The sequence below is a fragment of the Vombatus ursinus genome, unplaced genomic scaffold (genome assembly GCF_900497805.2).
Source record: "Vombatus ursinus unplaced genomic scaffold, bare-nosed wombat genome assembly UNPS02014959.1, whole genome shotgun sequence".
In the NCBI taxonomy this organism is placed as follows: domain Eukaryota; kingdom Metazoa; phylum Chordata; class Mammalia; order Diprotodontia; family Vombatidae; genus Vombatus; species Vombatus ursinus.
Window position 1 is genome coordinate 12,405,853 of NW_020954737.1, and position 17,439 is coordinate 12,423,291.

The following is a 17,439-nucleotide window of genomic DNA, read 5'->3' on the forward strand; positions in this document are numbered from 1 at the left end:
TTGAACAGATCTGAGTTTTCCCTCTCATTATCAGCCCTGCACTTCAAAGGCTACCTGAATAACCTACAGGGGCTGATTTCTGAATGAGGAAGTAGAAAAAAGGAAAACCCTTAGTCCTAATTCAATAATTGCTTATTAATATGAGAGAAATAATCATTTCTTTCAATACTTCTACACTTTTCCCTATTAATTTTCATTTTATTAGGTTCTATCTAAAATGCTAGACTGTAGAGCTCTTTTTAGATGCTGCTACTGTCATCCAATGTGTTAGCTTGTATGCCATCTGCAAATTGGATAAGCATGTTACCTGTATCTTTATCCAAGTCATTGATATAAATATTAAACAGCAAAGAGCCAAGCTCAGATACCTGGAGCACTCAACTACATGCCTCCTTAAAAGTTGATTTTAAATCATTAAATGATTGGTCTTTTGGTCTAGCCACTCAAACAGTACCAAATCCACCTAACAAACCTCCAGCTTTCTTTTTCCCTTTCTTTCTCCATGGCAAAAATGTATGAGTGATTTGCTCAAATGTTTTGCTAAAATCTAGGTTGTTGTAGCTAAATAAATGAAATCTAAATAAGCATGCCACCAATGTACCAGTCTGAAAACTAGGTCAAAAACGGAAATGAGAATATTATGACAATGCCCATTTTCAGTAAAATCAATCTGGCCCTCAGATCACTATTTCCTTTTCTGTATATTCAATAGCCATTTTTTAAGTTATTCATTCTGGCATTTTACCAGGAATAAAAGTCAACTTCATTGACATGTAGCTTGCAAATTCTACTCTTTTAAATAAAAATTGGGGCATTTTTCCTTTTCAAAAATCTGTGGAATCTCTCCAGTTCTCCAGTCTTCCAAAGATCCTTCAAGTAACTGTCAGTTTGCAATACTCTGTAGGATATAGTTCATTTGAGTCTAGTGACTTGAACTCAGCAAGGACTTATATTATTTATTTACTTATCTCCCGAAGACAAGTATGTCTTCGGCACTAACTCATTACTGGTCATACTTGTTCATTATCAAATGATATAATGCAAGTGAAGCACTTAAAGCATAGACTTTGGAGTCAGAGGATTTGGGTTCAAATCCCACATTTGTTGCTTATTACCTGTGTGTCATTTAATCACCCTGGGCTCCTCAGTTTCCTCATTTGCAAACAAAGGGATTGGACTAGATGGTTTCTGGGGTCCTTTCCAGATCTAAAACTTAAACCCCTTTATAAATGTCAATAATTATTATTGTTATAGTGTACTTTCCAGTTTACAGATTACTCTTTTTGACAGAAAACAGTAGGAGAGTGAGAGACAGACGGAGAAGGGAGGGGGAGGGGAGAGAGAGAAGAGAGAGACAGAGGTGGGAAAGAGAAAGGGAGACAGAGAAGGGGTAGAAAGAAGAGTGACAGGGAAAGAAATAGAGAGGGGACAGAGACGGCGGTGGGGGAGGGTGTGTGTGTGTGTATGAGAGAGAGAGGGAGACAGAGAGATAGAGAGAAAGAGAGAGAGCTTTGCCTTTTTTCCCTTATATGCTAAAATCAGTCCTGCCTAATGAAAACGTGTTGTTGGTTTTGTTGGGATTTTTTTTGAGGGGAAGGGGGTGTCTGATTTTCAAATTGTAAAACTTTTAAAATATCTTTCCTTTTAAAAAAATCATAAAAGCAGACAAGCAGGATTTTGAAATTTATGTGAAATCTTAAGAGTGTCCCCATTTCAAGTTACTTAGAAATGCCTGGTCAAGCAAGACCCACAATAAGAAAAGGGGCTGTGCCTAATCAATCTTTTGGGCCCCATCTGCGCTGGGATAACAGTGAAAATCCGCTTCATTGACTGCAAAGTCGAGGTAATATAGACACAGCATTAAAGCGCTGCTTTCCAGACTCGGCCAATTATACAGAGCTAATGAGGTGTGAGAGAGCTGTGTGTGTACGTGTGTGTCAGATCGGGGTGGGTCGGAAACCTAAAGGTTGTCAAGAAGGGGGGAAGAGAAAGCCTTGGGGGGCTCCAGAGCACCTCCCCTCGCTCGCTCCTCCCCTCCCGTCGCCTCGAGGTTCGCGCTGCAAATCACTGCTGGCGAAATGAAAAATGCCGGTCGAGACGACCCTCTGTCATTATTACACATTGGATCAAAATAATAGGGACAAGGTCTCACTGAAAGCCACAAAAGAGGGAGGGGAGGGAGGTCGGTCATGCAACACACGAGGTTTTTTTTTCCTCTGGAACTGCAGGGGGGCTCGAGGAGGGTGGCGGCCCGGAGAGAGCCGAGGCTGCGGCAGGAGCGCGCGTGCGCCCCTCTTCCTCCTCCCCTCTCCTCATCCCCTCTAAGCCCCCACTCCTCTGCCCAAGACCCGCCGGGCTCGCGGGCGTGCGGCCGTTGCGGCTGCGGCCCGTCGGCTCTCGAGGTTCCCCCAGCCGCCTCCCCGGAGCCCCGCCCTGCCCCGCCCCCTTTCTCGGCTCCGGAGGCTCCTCTGCGGGCCCAGCCGAGGCGAGGCCGGGGCCCGGGCTGGGGCGAGGCGAGGGCGGGGCGGGCCGGAGAGCAGAGCCGAAGCTCGGGAGGCGACGGCGGGCGGCGGTGCGACGGCGACTGTGGGCTGGCGTGTCCTCACACAAATCGCACTCACACACGCACGCACGCGCACGCCCACACACCCACACGCCCCCCTGGACTCCAAGCGCTCCCGGAGGCGAGCGGGAGTAGTAGCCCGCGGGCGCTGCGGCGAGAGAGAGCAGCGGGCTCGGGTTTCTCCCCGGGCTTGGAGCGGACGAGGAGGAGGAGCCGCAGCCGGAGCCACCAAGGTACGGACGGGGGCGCCCTCCGCACGCGGCCGGCCCCGGGGCCGAGGTCCCGGCTCGGGCTCTCCGGGGGCCGAGGCCGGGGAGGCAGGCGGGGCCCGCCCAGCAGCCCCCCGAGGAGGGGGGAAGCACGGGCAGGAGCGCGGGACGACTGCACCACCCCCCACAGCGCGGTCAATGTCAAGGTCTGGGAGGGGAGGGTCAAGGGCTCGCGAGTCCCCCACCCCCTCCCCCGGCCCCCCGCTGGGAAAAGTGACTCCTGGGGCACAACGAAGGAGCGGGGCGGGCGTCGCGGAGCCTGCCCAGGTGGGGGGTGGGGTGGGGGTGGAAAGACTTCCAGGCAACCAGGCAGTAAACATTGTCAAACTAACCCTCCTGTGTGCCTGGCGCTGTGCTGCGCTCTGGAAATCAAATTAAAATTTATTTACATAAAATATTTTTAAAAATTTAAAAGGCCAAAGAGCTATCTTTTGCTGGGAACAGGCGAAGCAACGGGAAAGCATGGGGAGTCCCCCACCCCACTTTGCCTATTGCAGTTCCGTGCCATCCTAGGGAATTTGCTCATCAGAAAAGTCTGGCAGGGAAGCCAATGCCAGCGAGTTGGAAGAATTGAGTTCTCAGAGAATTATTTCTCCTCCCCCCTCCCACTTTGCTTGGCCAAAGAAGGATGTGTCACAAACTTCATTTCATGAGAACGTGTTTTGACCCCCTGGCAATTCAGAGGATGACTCCCTGAAACAAAGTTAAACGGTAATCCTGTTTTCGGCGGTTTCCATGATAGCTTCTGGCCCTGGTTCATGACACTCTGGAAAATTGTTCTTGTGTTGGATGGAGATGGAAATGCTGTGGAAGAAACTCGTTGTGAAAAGGGGGATAGCACCAGCTTTATGCAGGCTGTGGCTTTGGTGGGATACTAAACAGTGGTTTAATGTGCTTTACTCATACCTCAGACTTTATGGAAATGCCACATGCAGGTTGGAGAACACTCAATGTAAACCAGCTGGTCTGGAGCTTTGTCTTAGTGTTCAATCTAAATTCAGTCTGCTTTTTCTGTAGTTCTAAGTACTGTAACATTCTAGTTCTTCAGAAGGAAGTGGTTGTAAAAGGAAAGGAAATTGTTAGTGATTAGATTCTCCAATTAATAGAAAATAAAATTAAGGTGTCTTGGAAATTGGTGTTTCTTAAGATTATAATTAGTTTTGAAACTCAAAATACATAATTGTAAAAGATCAACTGTACTGATCACCTCAATTTGGTAAAGTGCCCCTACAAGTTCTGTCATTGATGACTATAACAAACACTTAGAACTATAGCTCCTTGTTCATTACTCTCAGGTCCTATTTCCTTGAAACGCACTATTATGAGCCTAAAAATTGTTGTACTTAGTTAGATCCGTGGTCTATTGAACTTTGAGTTTTTGGGGTTTTTTTTCAGTTTCAGAGGGAAATATTATGGAAGGGGATATATGTGGAAGGGAAAGTAAGTCTTTTATGATGACACCTTCAGATATTAGGGCCTACTTAAAAAATTTTGAAACACAAACTGTACTACTAGCACCATCCCATTGGGACAGTGACCAAGATTGTTGTCCCTTGGTGATGATCCCAAACATCTTAAACAAGTTAAGTTTTAAAGTCTTAAGTACTGTGGTTAGGGATCTGGCAGTCAAATGCCTACCATATTTTAAGTCCTGTATATAAAAAATGAAAATAAAACAATCTTTACTTTGAGCAAGCTCACATTCTGTAAGAGGCAACAATATATACGTGTGGGTAAGTACAAAATATACGATAAGTAATTTTAAAGTCATTTAAGTGCCTACCTTTGTGCTAGGCACTAGGGGGTGCAAATAAAAAATAGACCGCCCCAATGGGCTTACATTCTGTAAGCAAACAAAAAGTACTTGTAAATATGTACAACATAGATACAAAACAATTTATGAAGGGAGGGGACAATAACAATTTGGGAAATCAGGAAAAGTTTCCAGCCTTTCAGTAGATTGCACTTCAAGCTGGTTGAAATCAAAGGATTATATTTGTGGGTTGAACTTGTAGGAGCTGCTGTAACAGTAAACTGAGTGCTTCTTTCCCTCAGGTTTAGGCTATCTGCTCAGCTTCCTTGGCCTTAAAGGGGCCTTCCTTGTATAAAAGCTTATGGAATTACTCCTTCTAGGGGGTCCGTTTATGGGATAAATAAGTACTTGAGCACAGTACTCCAGCTCAAAATTTGCCTGCTACAAAATCACGTCCATGGCTAGTTTTGACACATTCGCTTCAGTGGTTAAAGGGTATTTCAGGATCCCAGATACTTCTAGGATCAGGACATTTGTGAACTTGTATATATAGTTAAAGTAGGACAAGGATCTGTTTGGCTCCAGAAGTCCACTGTAATATCTGATACTTCCATAGCCAACTTTTCAGGGACACACTGTCAAGGGGGAGAAAATCAGGATGAACACTTGGTTATATCTTGTTACTCTTGAAACCTTTAACGGTCTTTGGGTGGTGCAATGGTATACAGTAAAGGACCGAGCTCACCTATAGGTCCCTCTGAAGTCTTTGAGGAGAAAAGATGTGATCAGTAACATAAGTGGAGGCCAAAGAATTGTTTCATTTGTCATTCAAATCAAAGGGACCAGCATTCTTGCATTGGCCCAGGTTCACAGATAGGGGTCATTCTCAATTCTATTCTCATGTCTTATATCCAATCAGTTACCACTTCCTCAATAATTTTCTCATCAATAACTCTATTCATACCATAGCCTTCTTAGTTCAGGCCCTTACCACTGTCCTCAGGACTATAACACTAGTCCTGATTTTTTCTCTATATCCAGTCATCCCCTTCTCCAGTCCATCCCCCAGAGTTGCCAAACTGATTATTCTAAAGCACAGGTTTGACCAAATAGTTCTACTCAAGAAACTTCACCCTCTACCTTTCCAAACTGTGGTGCCTCCTGCACCTCCTTGCACCTCCCATTGTCTTCCGAATAACATTGAAATTCTTCTGTTTAGTATTTAAAGCCCTTCACAATCTGGCTATTTTTTCAGGCTTGTTACACATTACTCCTCCCACCCCCACATACTCTGTGCTCCAGCCAAACTAGCCTACTTGCTGCTTCTGGTATGTGACATGATGTAACTAACATTCCATTTCCTTCCCCCCAGGCCTTTGTACAGGCTTTCTCTCATGCCTGGAATGCTCTTTCTCTTCACCTTCCCCTCTTAGAACCTCAGACTCCTTTCTGAGCTTAAAGTAGCCCCAATTCCAAATCACATATTATTTTATATATCTCCTGCCTTTCATTATGACAATTCTGTATTTAAAGTCAATAGATTAATACTATATTTCATTCATTATCCTCCAAGATACAGACTAAAGTACATGTTCTCCATTTCCCAGAGATGTAATTTTATATTTACAATGGTTTGTGTAATCTATAACACTTGAGGTAGTATAATGAATAGAATAGTGTTACAACCATAGAATCTTAACATTGAAAGGGACCACAGAAATTATTGCATCTAACTCTCTCATTTTATATATGGGTAAATTGAGTTACAGAGGCTAAGTGATTTTTTTTTTCCAAGTTAGTAAAGTGTCAGAGCTAAGACTAGAATCTGGGTCTCATATCCCAAAGGCAAAAAATTCTTTTTTTATTTCTTTTTTTTTAAATGAAGAGCCCTAGGACCTTAGCCAATGATATAAGGTGATTGAATCAATCCTCCTTCAAACTCTTAGTGTTGAAACCACAGTGTGCTACTGTTTTTAGTCTGTGTAATGAGTATATCTGTTCCACCAAGATCTGTCACCTACTGTCAGTTCTGTATATAACTGATCCAATAGCTATGTGCTGGCCTTTATTAAGCTGAAAATACATTGATGCTATTGTTATTTTCCTGGCAGGATATATTAAAAATCATTGAGTAGAGGAAAGCATACTAGATTGAGAGTCAGGAGATCTGGATGCTAAATTCCGTCTCTGCCACTAATTAGCTGTGTGACCGTAAGCAAGTTACTTAACTTTTTTGAGCTTCACCTTCTGTGAAATAAATGGCTGGTTGATTGCCTCTTCATGTCCCCTCCCACCCCAGAGCCAGTTTACACCCTCATAACCCCTGTAACCTCCTGCTTGCTTTGGGCATTCACTTCTGTAAATGTAATTTTTGCGATGTATTTTGCAAGTGAGGAGAATAAAGAACTATAGACACCAGAGCATATTAAGTAGTTTAGACCACCTAAGCATTGGGCACAATACTGCAAAGTACATTAATTATGATGATATCATTAATTTATATTGCATGAAAAGTTATATTGTAATCACTTAAATTTACAATTGTATTTATCAAAATGATTAATGTTGTTATGCTACTGCTACACCTCTAAGTTGAAAATATTCTTTTTAGAGGTGTAAATAAATACATACATTCACTAGGGTGGGGGGAGAAGAGAGACAAACTTTTCAAACCTTGCCCAGGGTACTTCTAGTCACTAGCTATAATCAAACCTGCTCTTTCATCAATCTTCACAAGGAAACAGATTGTCTTTTGTAAACTTTGAGGGTGATCTATATATCCAAGATGAATTGTTCTGATATTGAAACCAGTAACTGGTTTCATTTGTGCATTTGTATCCCTGGCCCTTAGCACAGTACCTTATACATAGCAGTCATATAACAAACACTTGTTGAATGAATTCAGAATTCTCAGTCAGATATCAGTCATCTTCCTTTGTGTTCAAGTGAGTTGACCAGATAAAGCACAGCTGTACATGTAGTCCTAGGCTATCTCAACATAAAGAATAAAGAAGCTCTCAGGCATTGTGCTGGAAGACTTTTCATTTGTGAAAGGTTCTTGTTTCATGAATTCTTCTATTTTAACTAATTCACGTTCCTAACCTTGCCTTAGATAGTCCCTAAAACTGTTCAGATCATGACCTTGAGTTCCAACTCTCTTGGTTTTGTAATTGCCTCAACTCAATCACAGCTAAGATTTGGATCACTGACTCTGCGATCACCTGATCGATAAATATCAACATAGCCTATAGCCAGCAATGATGTTACCCAAGAACCCATCACTAGATATCAGCATTCTCAGTTACTTTTAGAAGGAGGATGCCACGATGAAGGTATAGGCATTGCCTATTGTAGGACGAGGCTGTCTTATAGGTACAACACCATGGATAAAGGAAAATGGTAATCAAGATTACAAACTCTTTGAGGTCAAGGACTGTTTTGGCTTTTGTTTTTGGATCCCTAGGACCTAAGTGCTTTGCATATGGAAGCCACTTAATAAATATTTGTTGTTGAGTGAACAAATACATTACTATCTGAACTACAACTGACTATGAATGCAACTCCATTAGACTGAATAGTTCCCAAGAGGATCCTCTCCTCTCCCCTCCCCTCTTGCAAATAAACTCCTAATTAGTCTTCTGGAGAAATTTCATGAGGTCCTAGAATTCTTGCCTAGTTTTGTCATGAAAAACTAATTATACCTCCAACTGAGACCCAAAGATTTCCTCATAGTATTTGGATCTGCTTAGGGGAGACTGGTTGAATAAAAGATAGTTTTACTCAGTAGGCAACATCAGTTCTGTTAAAGAAAAACTTTTTGTAAACTTTAAAGTACTGTACATATGTGAATTATCATCAGTCACCTGTTGAACAACTTATGGGAATTTGTTAGAGAAAGAATCATATCCTTGTCAACTTTTGAATAGGAGCTTCCCAGCAAGGATTCAACTATGTTGCTCCCTGGGGTCTAGATGCAACTATTTGCCTAGCAACTTCAGGGAGAGTAGATGCCACACAAGTGTAATCCATCTAGTCCTTGTTGACCCCAGAAGAAAAGAAACACTGATAATACTTTAATTTCTGCCATTGGTATGTACCAAACAGGTACTATTGTTCTATGTAACCAGAAAAATCTGGAGGAGAGGGATGAGGAAGTCATCAGTACCACTGTTGAAGGGACCTATATGACTAACCTTAAGAATCAAAGACTCTACCCCACATCCCCCCCAAAGACCTATACTTTTGTCATATACAACTGATATTGATGGTACATCTCTTGTGGATAGACATCCTCGGTCTATGCCATACTTGGCTGGTGCCTTGGACAATTTTATTACTCATTCAACAAAAACTTAAGTGCTACCTGTGTGCCAAGCACTATGCTAAGAGCTAGGAATACCAAAAAAAAAAAAAAAAAGGTAAAAACAGTCCCTGCCCTTAAGAAACCTACATTCTGGGGACAGCTAGGTGGCGCAGTGGATAGAGCGTCGGCCCTGAAGTCAGGAGGACCTGAGTTCAAATCTGGCCTCAGATCAAACACTTGACACTTACTAGCTGTGTGACCCTGGCCAAGTCACATAACCCCAATTGCCTAAACCCCCCCCCAAAAAAAGAAACCTACATTCTAATGGTAAAGACAATTATCTACATAGGAGATAGAGAGTAGAAGAAGGGTTATCTTAGAAGGGAAAGGATACAAAATATTTCCAGAATAGAAGGAAGGTTACCATAAAAAGAAAGGCACTAGTATCTGGGGGGACTGCAGAAGGTAGCTTATAAGCTTATTCTTAAAGAAAGCCATGGATTCTAGGAGGTAAGCTAGAGAACTATGAACAAGCCCTAAAACTTGGTTGGGAAGGGTGTTGGTAAGTAAATTTATAGGGTACTTTCAATGAGGAATAAGAGGTTCTCTTTGAACTCTTGAAGGAAAAACAAATCAAGGAGCAAAAATAGTGCTACCAAATATACATTCATTAATGTTCTTTAAATCTTGTCTATAGATTAATTTTAACATTAGGTAATAATACAAGCTAAACTTTACCTGTTTAAAGTTAAACAACCTTAGTGAGTTGAAATTAATTGTTTTCTTCTGGGTAATTGAAGTAAGACTCCTGGGGCTCTTCTCTCAAATCTCACTCACACTTATGAGTCAGTGTCTCCAGAGGGCTGGCTACTTCCCCCCTCAGAGTTCTAGGGGTGCCTCTGAGGGGTTGGGGTATCTTTTTAATGCTGTCGGCTAAAGTTCCCACTCTGGTATATATTCCCCAGTATCAATCACCAGGGCCAGCTAATATCTCCTCAGTATCAATGATATGTCCTTGATTAGAATACCAGTACCATTTAACCATAACTTGAATTAGCTTTTTAAAAAGGGAGATCTACCAAAGATAGTGGAGTGAGAGGAACAGTTGAGCCTATCTTTCCACTATCCCTTCTCCATGTTGAGGTCATGAAAATGCACCAGTTCAAATTTTAATCAAGAAAGCCAAGAAAAAGTAAGTCATTTTTCCAGCCCAGAGCAGCTTAGGGAAATAGAGAGGTCTTTGGACACTGGGGATGGGGTCAAGCAAGGAGCATGTGCACAGTATCCTGGGGAGCCTTCCAGCATCCAGGGACTAAAAGAGGGAAGAGACAGGGCATCAAGGGGCAGAAAGAGATCCCAGGGATCCCTAAACAAATGCTGAGTATAGGAGCAAGTGCTCTCAAGCAGCTCTGTTGCCCACTACCCAGTTGCAGGTCACAGATCCAGCGATGAGAGGAATGATCTTGAATCAGCATGGGCCTTAGCTGTGTACTGAACAAAGAACAAGTTCCAGAAGCAAAGCTGTGTGGCTCTAATCCCAGGAGCAGAGCAGTGACTCGGTTCTAGCCAGTAGTCCAACACATAATCCTGTAGTGGAATAACGAAGGCAAGAGTCCCAGACCAATGTGGAGCCAGCAGTTCAATCACTTTGAACCTGCAGAAACTCCCAGCAGGTCAACAGTGACAGGGTCCAGCAGCACTCTGTTGAAATTCTTGACCACTCACAAGCCAGCAAACCCAAATCTGAAACAGGAACTTGCAGAGGTCAGACCAAGAAGACAGTGAACAGACCTCTCCCTGGATCATACCACTTTGGAAGCACTAAAAACTTGCAGGTTCCCAAACTCAGTTGTCAAAGCAGCAGAAAAATGAAAAAGAAGAAAAGCTTAAGCCAGATATCCCTCTTTCCTAGAAGTGTACAGATTAAAACACTAAAATAGTCCCAAGTCAAAAAGTAAGCTGTAAAAGGGGGCAAACAAAAAAAAAAAAAGCTAATGATAAAGAGCTACGGTAGTATCAGGGAAACTCAAGACAAAAGCACAGGAGAGAATGACTCGAAAACATCTATCTACAAGCAAACCTCAAAGTAAAATGCAGCTGGAACACAAACCCAACAAAAATTTGTAGAAGAGTTAAAGAAACAATTTTCTTCCCCAGAAAGACCTGAAAATGATTTTTAGAACCAAATGAGAACTGTGGGGAAAAAATACATATGAAAAAAGAATTAACAGCTTGGAAAAGGAGGTACAAAACCTTACTGAATAAAATAACTTCTTGAAAATTAGAATGTGCCAAATGGAAACAAATACCTCCATGAGACATCAATGATAAAACAACATCAAAAGTCTGAAAGTACAGAAAATGTGGAAAAGAGTAAGAATAACCGACCTGAAAAGCAGATCAAGGAGAGATAATTTAAGAATCATTGTACTGCCTGAAAGCCAAAAAAAGAGCCTATACGTCATTTCAAGAAATCATAATAGAAAATTGCTCAGGCATCCAAAAACTAAGGGGAGAGTCAAAATTGAAAGATTCCATTGGTCACCTCCTGAAAGAAATTCTAAAATGAAAGCTCCCAAGAATATTATGGCTAAAATCCAGAACTCTCAGGTAAAGAAATAAATGCAATAAACAGCCTGAAAGAAAGATTTCAAGTATTACAGAGCCACAGTCAGGATCGCACAAGATTTAGTTTCCACCACTTAAAAGAACAGAGAGTTTGGAATATGAAATTCCAGAAGGCAGAACATTTTGGCTTATAACTAAGAATAACCCACCCAGTAAAACTGAGTGTAATCCTTCTGGGGATGGGGGGAAGGAGGAATAAACCTTTAATGAAATAGAGGACTATGGTTGAAACCTTAAGGTTGTTCTCATTTGCATTTATTGTATTAGTTTATTTGGAGCATTCTTTCATGTGATTGTGAATACTTTGCAATTCTTCTTTTGAGAACTGTTTGTTCATATCCTTTGATCATTTATATATTGAGGAATAGACATTAGTCTTACATATATTTATTGATTGTGTATATCTCTTGGATACCAAATCATTATCAGAGAAATTTGATTAAAAGATTTTTTCCCATTCAATCATGTCCCTTCTCACCCTAAGCATATTAATTTTCACTGTGCAGAAGATTTTTAGTTTCATGTAAACAGTTACCTATTTTATCTTTTATACTTATTCCTCTCGCTTATTTAAGAATATATCTCCACCCATAGCTGTTAGAGGTATACAATTTGCTTCTCTTCTAAATTTGTTACAGTCTGATTATTAATTAAGGTTGCAAATTCATTTAAAATGTATTAAGGAATATGATGTATAAACAAGAGTATGATGGTCTAAACCTAATTTCTGCCAGACTGATTTCCAGCAGTTTTCATCAGATGAGGTTCCACCCACCCGGGTAATTTATGTTTTCCACTTTATCAAACATTGGGTTATTGCCGTTATTTCTGATTCTCCCTTCTCTAGTCCGTTCTGTTAATCTATTTCTCTGCTTTTTAACCAATACTAGGTTTTCATGACTGCTGCTTTATAGTATGGAAGTGCTAAAAGTGTTATTTCCCTTTTATCTTTATCTCTTTTCATTATTTCCAAGAATACCATATTATCAGCATATAGAGATACTTTTACTGCCTTTTTACCGATCTTTAAGGCCTTTAATTTTTCCTTTTGTCTTATTGCTGTTGCAAGCATTTTCAAAACTATATCAATTAAAGATAGGGAAAGGTTCTAGTGTATCCCCATTGCATATGGTGTTTACTTTTGGTTTTAAATAGGTGCTTTTTATGATATTAAAAAAGGTTCTTGAGGTGGCAGAGCCAAGATGGCAGCATAAAAGCAGTGACTTGCTTGAGGTTTCCCCCAAACTGCTCCAAATACCTGTAAAAAATAGCTCTAAACAAATTCTAAAGCAACAGAACCCACAAAAAGACAGAATGAAACAAATTTCCAGCCCAAGATAGCCTGGATGGTTGATCGGGAAAAGTATATCATGCTGGGTGGGGAGAGGAGTACAGTTCGGTGTGGGCGCGCAGGCAAAACAGGACTCAGTGAACCTGGAGCAGGCCTCAGAGGACTGAATTTCAGGCAGCTGTGGCAGTTTCCAGACTTCTCAACCCACGAACGTCAAAGACAACTTAGAAGGTCGGTGGGAAAAGTCTGTGACCATGGTGGGAGAGAGAAGCATGAACTCAACCCTGGGGCAGTGGCTGCCTCTGGAGCTTATGGCCCACAGACTGTGGGGGAATCGGGTGGCTGATCAGAGGAGGATTGCAGAGATCTCTTGCTTTGCCAGTGCTTGGATCTGGGTCACAGTTCTGGGTGGTGATCCTAGGGCGAGGAGGAGTGCTGTCTTGATGAAGCTTGTAGTGGTAATGGAAAGGAAATTCTCCTCACAGTTCCAAGGCAGAAAAGAGTGCTTGTGGTCACTCATAGGGGTGCTCAGGAAAGTAGTAAACACCTTGCCCCTTATCATACCACCTTGGAAGAACTGAAAACTTACAGGTCCCTAGAAGTATCTCTGTAAACACCTGCACAAAACCCCTGAAACTTGGGACAGTACATTCTCCACACTGGAAGCAGACCCTGCCTTAACAAAGAGTTTAAAATTCAAGTAATTGGCTGAGATCATGAACAAACGTGCAAAAAAAGTCAGACCAAAGAATCTTTCTTTGGTAACAAAGAAGATCAAAACATACAACCAGAAGAAGACAACAAAGTCAAAGCCCATACATCCAAAGCCTCCGTGAAAAATATGAATCAGTTCCAGGCCATGGAAGAGCTCCAAAAGGATTTTGAAAAAGAAGTAAGGGAAGTAGAGGAAAAACTGGGAAGAGAAATAAGAGTGATGCAAGAGAATCATGAAAAACAAGTCAACAGCTTGCTAAAGGAGACCCAAAAAAATACTGAAGAAAATAACACCTTAAAAAATAGCCTAACCCAAATGGCAAAAGAGGTCCAAAAAGCCAGTGAGGAGAACAATGCCTTAAAAAGCACAATTATCCAAATGGAAAAGGAAGTCCAGAAGCTTACTGAAGAAAATACTTGCTTAAAAATTAGAATAGAGTAATTGGAAGCTAGTGACTTTATGTGAAATCAAGACACTGTAAAACACATCCAAAAGAATGAAAAAATAGAAAACAATGTGAAATATCTCATTGGAAAAACAACTGACCTGGAAAATAGATTCAGGAGAGAGAATTTAAAAATTATTGGACTATCTGAAAGCCATGATCAAAAAAAGAGCCTCAACATCATCTTTCAAGACATTATCAAGGAAAACTGCCCTGATATTTTAGAACCAGAGGGCAAAATAGAAATTGAAAGAATCCACCGATCACCTCCTGAAAGAGATCCCCAAAAGAAAATTCCTAGGAGTATTGTAGCCAAATTCTGGAGTTTCCAGGTCAAGGAGAAAATATTGCAAGCAGCCAGAAAGGAACAATTCAAGTATTGTGAAAACACAACCAGGATAACACAAGAATTAACAGCTTCTACATTAAGGAACTTGTGGGCATGGAATGTAATATTCTGGAGGGCAAAGGAGATAGGATTACACCCAAGAATCCCCTACCCAGCAAAACTGAGTATAATCCTTCAGGGGGAAAAAGTGGACATTCAGTGAAATAGGGGACTTTCAAGCATTCTTGATGAAAAGACCAGAGCTGAATAGAAAATTTGACTTTCACATACAAGACTCAAGTGAAACATGAAGAGGTAAACAGGAAAGAAATCATAAGAGACTTATTAAGGTTGAACGGTTTACATTCCTGCATGGAAGCTTGATATTTGTAACTCACGAGACCTTTGTCAGTATTAGGGTAGTTGGAGGGAAAAATTATATGTATGTATATATATAGATAGATAGGTAGAGAGCATGGGGTGAGTTGAAGATGAAGGGGTGATAGCTGGAGAATAAAATTAAGGGGTGAGAGAGGATTATACTGGGAGAAGGAGAAGGGAAAAGGTAGAATGGGGTAAATTATCTCACATAAAATAGAGAAGTAAAGACTTTTACAGTGGAAGGAAAACGGGGGAAGGTGAGAGGGAATGAGTGAATCTTACTCTCATAGGATTTGGCTAAAGGAGGGAATAACATAGACACTCAATTGGGTATGCAAATCTATCTTACCCTACAGGAAAATAGAGGGGGAAGGGGACAAGACAGCAGGGGGATGATAGAGGGGAGGGCAGATTGGGGGAGGGGGTAATCAGAAGCAGACACCTCAGAGGAGGGATAGGGTCAAAAGAGAGAATAGAATAAATGGGTGACGGGATAGAATGAAGGGAAATATACTTAGTTTTTCACAAAAAAGTAAAAATAAAAAAAAGAACAAGAATTACCTGAGGGTGTGAAAAATAAAAAGTTAAGTGACTTGAAAAAATAAAATTTAAAAAATGCTAAAAAAAAAAAGTTCTTCTGTACTTACACTTAGCAGAGTTTGGGATTTTTGTTTTTAGTACAAAAAAGTGCTAAACTTTGTCAAAGACTTTTTCTGCTTGTATTGAAATGATCGTGTAGTTTTAGATGTTTTGGTTTTTCATGTATTTAATTATATTAATTGTTTTCCTAATGTTGAACCACCCTTGCATCTCTGGTATAAATTCTTCTTGGTCATAATGAATGATTTCTTGGATAAATCACTAAAGTCTGTTTGACAGGATTTTGTTTAAAATGTGAGTCAATATCTCTCAGTAGTATTGGGCTATAGTTTTCGTTCTATGTTTTATCTTTCTCTAGTTAATAAGTCTAAATTTGTCTCATTAAAAGATTCTGGTAGGGTGCTTTCTTTCTCACTTTTTGAGGATAATTTGTGAAGTACTGGTACTAATTGTCCCTTAAAAGTTTGATAGAATTCTTTTGTGAATTTATAAGGACCAGATTTTCTCCCTTTGATAGTTCTTTTACAGCTAGATCTGTTTTCTTTTTGAGATTGGGTTATTTAAGATCTCTATCTGACCTGATAATTTGAATATTTTGTTATTTGAAAATATTCCTCTGTTTCCTTTTTATCAGTCTTGTTAGCATATAGTTGTGCATAATATGTTCTGATTTTTATTTTTATGTATCAGCATCCATGTGGAGATGTCCAGTAGGCAATTGGTAATATGTAACTGGAGTTCAAGGGAGAGATTAGGGCTAGATATGTAGATTTGGAAGTCATCAGCATAGAGATGACAGTTGAACCAGTGGGAGCTGTTGGAATCGCTAAGGGAAAGTATGTAGAGAGGTAAGAAAAGAGAACCTAATTGGCTTAAGGAGGAAATATAAACGAGTTCCTAACATTTTAAAGATGTTAACAAAAAAATTAGAGATGAAAAGGAGAAAGTATGTATCCAGCAAAGGAGTTTGAGAAGAAACAATCAGAAAGAGAACCAATAAAGTGCCAAGGAAGGACAGAATGTCCAGGAAGAAAGGATGGTTGGTAGATCAGATAGATTGTGCATTTATTAAGCACTTAATATGTGCTATCATCTTTGTCTCAAGAGGGTAGGTAGCATGCTTCATCAGTCCTCTGGAATCATGATTGGTCATTGCATTGATCAAAGTTCTGAAGTCTTTCAAAATTGTTACTTGTTTTTATTGTGTTGTTGTTACTGTATAAATTGTTCTCCTGATTCTGCTCACTTCCCTCCACATCAGTTAATATACCTTCCCCTGTTTCTTTGAAACTGTTCCTTTCATCTTTTTGGGTTTTTTTGCTTTTTGGTGAGGCAATCGGGATTAAGTGACTTGTCTAGGGTCACACCACTAGTTAAATGTCAAGTGTCTGAGGCCGGATTTGAACTCAGGTCCTCCTGACTCCAAGGCCAGAGCTCTATCCACTGCACCACCTATTTGCCCCTCATCATTTTTTACAGCACAATAATATTCTATTATATTTGTGTACCATAATTTATGCAGCAGTTCCCTAATTGATGGGTACTCTTTTGGTTTCCATTTCCTTGCTACTTTAAAAAGAGCCACAATATTTTTTGTAAATATGGGTTGTTTTCCTATTTCTTTAATCTCTTTGGCATATAGGCCTAGTAGTAGTATCATTAGGTCAAAAGATATGCATAGTTCAGTAACATTTGGAGTGTAATTCCAAATTGCTTTTCAGAATAGCTAGACCCAAGTCATAGCTCCACCAACAATATATTAATGTGCCTTTTTTTTCTTTCATCTCCTTCAGAATTTCTCATTTTCTTCTTTTTTTTTTTTGATCAGCTTTGCCAATCTGAGGGGTGTGCAATGGAACCTCAGGAGTTGCTTTAATTTGTATTTCTCTAATATTAATTATTATCTAATTCAAGGCAGCTGTGTGGCACAGTCAATTAAACAGTGGGCCCACAGTCAAGAAGACCTGAGTTCAAATCCCTGCTCAGACACTCACTAGCTGACCCTGGACAGATCAACCTCTCTCTGCCTCAGTTTCCTCAACATTAAATGATGATAATAATAGCACCTAGCTCTCAGGGTAGAAGATCAAATGAGATGATATTTGTAAAGCATTTAGCACAGTACCTGTACATAATAGTACATAATAGGTGCTTAATAATCAC

The 17,439-nt window shown here is 40.4% G+C and overlaps 1 protein-coding gene across 1 annotated transcript in view; it reads left to right on the forward strand.

The window, feature by feature from the left end:
- The first annotated feature begins 2,689 nt into the window (after positions 1-2,689).
- Positions 2,690-17,439, forward strand: part of PPP2R3A (protein phosphatase 2 regulatory subunit B''alpha) — a 190,248-nt gene continuing 175,498 nt past the window's right edge. Inside the window, exon 1 of the mRNA XM_027845207.1 lies at positions 2,690-2,796. The gene's annotated coding sequence lies outside the window, so the exon portion shown is untranslated. The remainder of the gene's footprint in view (positions 2,797-17,439) is intronic.